Source organism: Lathyrus oleraceus, chromosome 5, assembly GCF_024323335.1.
Source record: "Lathyrus oleraceus cultivar Zhongwan6 chromosome 5, CAAS_Psat_ZW6_1.0, whole genome shotgun sequence".
Lineage (NCBI taxonomy): Eukaryota > Viridiplantae > Streptophyta > Magnoliopsida > Fabales > Fabaceae > Lathyrus > Lathyrus oleraceus.
Window position 1 is genome coordinate 44,484,949 of NC_066583.1, and position 6,616 is coordinate 44,491,564.

Below are 6,616 nucleotides of genomic sequence, written 5' to 3' on the forward strand. Positions count from 1 at the left end.
TGAACTTATCATGTTGAATGAGCAAAAGCTGTAAGAAAACTTTATTCAAATAAAGCCATGGCAATGTAAGTTATGTTTTTTATCAGGTGAACATTTGATATTTTTATTCACTATAAAATTATATATCTTTTGTTTTATTTATAATGATGAAGATATATAATATCTGTTATATATGTGTAATTTTTTCAGATGTATGATCAATTATGATCATTTTGAATTATAGAGCCTGAGTGAGTACTATAATAGAAAATATTCAAAATGGTAGATGAAGAATTACATTTTAAAACTGTTTTGAGGAGGAAGAATGCTGCAAAAGCCAGAATTTATAGAAAGAGTGTTATTGATGACAAGAAATCTAAGAGGTTGAAAACTGCTCTAAAAGAAAACGGTACATTTGATAAAAGACGCGACAATGACTCAACAACTTTGAGGATACCACTATCAGAACTTTCGCCAAACATACTAAATGTCGGTCGTGGTATAGCCAACGTTGAAGTAAGTCGTCAACTTCATTCGTCCTTAAAGACTAAGCCAAGTACCAATAATAATATCAGATCAAAAAGGATATCAAGCAGAAACATTACCAAATTAGGAGTTAACTTATCTAAGAGGTTTGACAATACATTTGCTTCAACAACATCAAACCAAGATCCAATACCAGAATTGCAACTCAATGAGCTTTTTGCATCTGATAGTGGAGACGATAATATGAATGATGAATCTGACGGTATATTCTTAATTATTTTTCATTTGAGTTAATTTGTTTATGATATGTCATAGAATATTACAATATTCTTAACACAATAAATGTTATGTCAAAAGGTTACAGTTCAACAACAAATTCAAGTTTTGATGAAGATGAAATGTCTAATGGAACAGATGCTATGGAAACTTTTGAAATTACATCAGGTATTTTAAAATGATTTACTATAAATAATATTTTATTATTATGAAATACAACTCATTTAACATATGAATTAAATACTATTGATGATCAGGAGGGTATTATGATATAGGGGATCCTGTCATTGAATGTCAATATTGTGGTGCAAATATGTGGTATTCGGAAAGGAAAAACAAATGTCGTCATGCGTCCAATCCTAAATTTTCCATGTGTTGTGGATCAGGAAAAGTTCAGTTACCTTTGTTAAAACCCGCTCCTAAAGTTCTACAACATCTGTTGTTTGACAACGAATCATGTGAATCAAAAAATTTCCAACAACAAATTCGAATGTACAACGTTATGTTTTGCATTTACATCTCCCGGTGCGAAAGTGGACAATCGATTTAACAACGGTAGATGCCCTCCCAATTTTTGTATCCAAGGTCAATCATGTCACCGAATAGGAAGCATGTTACCGATGCCAGGTCAAAATCCACGATTTGCACAACTATATGTTTATGACACTGAGAATGAAATTGAAAACATAATGCATGGATTCAGGTTAGATATCTATTATTTTCCAAACTTTAAATTTATTTATTTAAGAAACTTGCAATAAACTGTTTCAACTCTTTTCATTATAGGTCGAAAAGTGGAGTTGATGTTAATATTGTGAGAAAACTATCTGAAATGTTATATGAACATAATGTTCATGCACAATCATTTCGCATGGCAAGGGACAGACTTTGTGAAGAAGGTGTTTCTGATTTAAAACTTCGTTTAATATCTGAACGAAGAAATGATGGAAGGATATATAATCAACCAACTGTATCCGAAGTAGCTGCTTTAATTGTTGGAGATGTCGACACTGCAAAAAAAAGAGACATTATAGTGCAAAAACAATGTGGCGAACTTCAAAGGATAGATGAGTATCATACCAGTTATTTATGATATCAGTACCCATTATTATTTCCATATGGTGAGGATGGATATAGACCTAATGTGAGGCACCGTGATAAAGGGACAAATATTCGCCACTTCATAGACATAACACAGTCAGAACAGAACAATAAAGATATTCCTTGGGAAGAAGCAACAAAGCGAAATCGACTTACAATAAGAGAGTGGTTGGCCTTTAGAGTTCAATCAAGATCTAATGAAGCACAAACATTGTTGCGATCAAGGAGACTTTATCAACAATTTTTGGTAGATGGTTTTACAATGATGGAATCAGAAAGACTTAGGTGGCTTCGAAAGAATCAGTCAAAACTGAGGGTTGGCAAGTATCACAATTTGAATGAATATAATTCAAATGGAGAAACGCACGGGTCAAACACAGGTAAGAGGGTTGTGCTACCTTCTTCATACGTTGGTAGTCGTAGATATATGGATCAACTATACTTTGACGGAATGGCAATATGCAGCTATGTCGGATTTCCAGATCTTTTCATTACATTCACATGTAACCCCAACTGGCCTGAAATTCAGTGTTTGCTTGGTTATGTTCATCTAAAAGCATCAGATCGTCCTGACATCATTTCAAGAGTCTTTAAAATGAATTTTGATGAGCTTTTGTCTGATCTCACAAAGAAAAGTCTATTGGGGAAAGTTCTTGCATATGAGTAACTTATTCCATATTCAATTAATCGTATTGTTATTTTCAAATTTATCATTCGTGTGCTGACTATTGTATATATTTTATATATTTATTTTTATAGATATGTATATAATTGAGTTTCAAAAGAGAGGATTACCACATGCTCACATCTTAATTTTCCTCCATCCATCTAACAAATATCCAACTCCAAGTGATATTGATCGCATTATTTCAGCTGAAATACCTGACCAAGATACCAATGAAGAGTTGTATAATTTGGTTAAAACTCACATGATTCATGGCCCGTGTGGATTTGCAAATCGATCTTCACCGTGCATGAAAGATGGAAAATGTTCTAAATATTTTCCAAAACAGTTTCAGCCCGAAACAATTGTTGATCAAGATGGGTTTCCGGTATATAGAAGAAGGGACAATGGACATACAGTTCTTAAGAATGGAATTCAAGTCGATAACCGGAATGTTGTTCCATACAATGCAAAGTTGTTGACAAAGTACCAAGCTCACATAAACATGGAATGGTGCAATCAAAGTACATCGATTAAGTACTTATTCAAGTACATCAACAAAGGTTACGACAGAGTCACCGCTGCCATTGTACCGAATGATGATGGAACTTCCAACCAGCCGCAGAATATTGATGAGATCAAACAGTATATTGATTGTAGGTACGTTTCTAATATATCACTTGAAATATGATGTCATGCAATTTATCTATTTCAACTAAAAGTGTGCAATTTTTCTTTACATGCATGGTGTAGAAAATTTTATATGTACACTGTTTTGACTATATGTGTTATAATAAAATTTATATATTCTGTCTACAATAATCATTCTATTAATTTTAAATCCATTGCCTTTCATTATATTATTTGTAGGTACGTTTCTCCGAGTGAAGCATCTTGGAGGATATTCTCCTTTCCAATCCATGGTAGAAAACCAGCTGTTGAGAGACTGTACTTTCATTGTGAAGGTCAAAATTCGGTATATTACACTGATTTTGATCGTATCAATACAGTTCTGGAAAAACCAAGTGTAACTGAATCGATGTTTACATCATGGTTCGAAGCAAATTGCAAGTATCCTGGAGCACAAAATTTAACTTACAGCAAATTTGTTTCAAAATTTGTTTATGTTAAGAAAAAAAGAGAATGGAAACCCCGTCAAAAAGGTTACACAATTGGTAGGCTTATATGGGTTCCTCCAACAATTGATAATGATATAAAAACAGTGAATAACGTAAAATATGATACTTTCCGGGATGCCTGTTTTGCTATGGGTTTTATCGGCGATGATAGAGAATTCATTGCAGCTATTAAAGAGGCAAATCATTAGGGTTCAGGTCAATATTTGAGATTACTATTTGTTCACATGTTATTATCAGGCAGCATTAACAGGCCAAGACATATATGGAGTAAAACATGTCATCTCTTAGCTGATGGAATACTATATGCTCAACAGCGAATTGCAATCAATAGAGGTATTATTTTTCCTATATTGTGAATTTTTATTATATTTATTTGTTTGATTCTTAAAAGTAAATTTGTTTTATAGTTTACACTTATAATTACTATTGTATAAAGGTTTGAGGTTGTCGGATGAAGAGATAATGAATTTAACATTAATTGAGATTGAACGAAATCTTTAAAGGAAGAGCCGAAGTCTAAAGGAATTTGCTGGAATGCCTTATCCAAGTGGATATGTGGTTGAGCAGTTGGGAAATAAGCTCATATACGAAGAGCGGAGTTACAATCCAGCCGAACAATCGCAAGAATACAATAATTTGTTCTTAAATCTTACAGGTAAATATGTTAAATGTTTGTAAGTTTTGTCATAATTTTTTTATAAAGTTAACTTTTAAAGTATGATTTTATCTTACATTTTTTTTAATGTATAATTAATTTATTCACTGCATGTTTGCTATGTATTTTTTTTTAATTAGATGAGCAAAGAGGTGTATTCAAGCGAATAATGGAAGCAGTAAACAATCAACAAGGAGGCGTATTTTTTTTGTATGGATACGGTGGCACAGGGAAAACCTACATGTGGAGAACTCTAGCTTCCTACATAAGATCAAAGAAACAAATTTGTTTAACTGTTGCTTCATCGGGCATAGCTTCACTACTACTTCCAGGAGGTCGAACGGCTCATTCAATGTTCAAGATTCCAATACCTACAATGGAGTCTTTTACATGTAATATCGACAAAGGTAGTGATCGTGCAGAGCTACTAAAAATGGCAAAGTTGATAATTTGGGATGAAGCTCCAATGGCACACAGATTTTGTTTTGAAGCGTTTGATAAAACCCTTAAAGACATAATGGGGCGTTCCAATTGTTCTGACAAATTATTCGGAGGGAAAGTAATTGTATTTGGTGGAGATTTTCGGAAAATATTACCAGTTGTACCAAGGGGCAGCCGTTCAGATATAATACATTCTACAATAAATTCATCATACATCTGGGATCATTGTGTTGTGCTGAAGCTTACAAAGAACATGCGACTCCAACAAGCCGACAATACTTCAAGTACATCTGAATTAGAATTGTTTTCTAATTGGATATTAAAAGTTGGCGATGGGAAATTGGAAGAACCTAACGATGGTTACACGGATATTCCTATTCCAAATGATTTCTTAATTTCTAGCTATGATGATCCACTAGAAGCCATTGTTAGTGAAACATATCTGAATTTTCTTAACAATTACAAGAATCCAGAATTTTTGCAATCAAGAGCTATATTGGCAGGAACAATTGAAACGGTTGACATCATAAATCAATACGTTTTGGGATTCATACCAGGTATGCGTTATCCATTGTAAACATATTTATAGATACATTCATATATTTATATGTACTAACATAGATTTATAATAATAAAATTTCAAAAAATTTCCCAAAGGTGAAGAAAAGGAATATTTAAGTTCAGATTCTGTAGACACTTTTGACGGTGAAGAAAATGAAACTTTTGATGTTTTGACCCCGGAATTTTTGAATACACTTACAACTTCCGGTCTACCTAACCACAAGATTAAATTGAAGATTGGGACCCCTATTATGTTGCTTCGAAACATTGATCAACCTGAAGGTCTCTGCAATGGAACAAAGCTTATAGTTACAAGATTGGCAAACCACGTTATCGAGGCAAAGATTATATCTGGAAAGAATATTGGAGGGGTTATCTATATTCCAAGAATGGATATGACTCCAACACAATCTACGTGGTCATTCAAAATGACTAGAAGGCAATTTCCCATAACTATATATTATGCTATGACAATTAACAAATCTCAAGGTCAGTCATTGGATTATGTTGGATTGTATTTGCCTAGAAGTGTATTTAGTCATGGTCAACTATATGTTGCAATATCATGGGTCAAAAGCAAAAAGGGCTTAAGATATTAATCCATGACAAGGATAACCATCCATTGAATTCTACAACAAACGTCGTGTTCAAAGAAGTTTTTGAAAACTTATAGAACGTAAGTTTTTCATTAGTTATATTATATCAAGAAATGTCGTTGTTTATTATTAGAATTTTATTGAATGAGTTGTATAAAATATACATTATGTTTTAACATTTGTTTATATGGATGTAATTGTTTTTTACAGGGTAATGAATCATCACTTCCTAAAAGGTTACGGACAAGTTTTGTATAAACCCAGTTTTTTAAGGACCAAAGAATTGTACGAAGTTAAATCATTTTTGTTGCTGGACTTATTTCTCACAATTTTAACTAAAATTGTGAACCTTTTGTTTCAATATCTTTTGTTGCATTAAACCTTACTGTATCAATTGCAATTAATTTCAACATTTGGTAGTATTCATTACTATATTTTAAAACAAATGAGGTTTTGGTATTTCTTTTACATGGTTTATGTATTTTGGTTAAATAATCATTTATTATGAAGGTTAATATTTGCGCTTTTATACCTCAAATTAGTAACAGATTGGAAAATTTCATCAATTACTAAATAAATATATTTTTATTTCTTATGTCCAAAATCTCAATGATAAATGGAATGTTTATTCATGACATTAACAATGGAATATTTATTATATATCAATATACCAATAAATTGTAAAAATATTTTTGTATTATATTTTTTGATTATTTCC

The 6,616-nt window shown here is 32.1% G+C and overlaps 1 pseudogene; it reads left to right on the forward strand.

Moving 5' to 3' along the window:
• Positions 1-258: 258 nt before the first annotated feature.
• Positions 259-5,975, forward strand: LOC127078642 (uncharacterized; annotated as a pseudogene).
• The last annotated feature ends 641 nt before the right edge of the window (positions 5,976-6,616 follow it).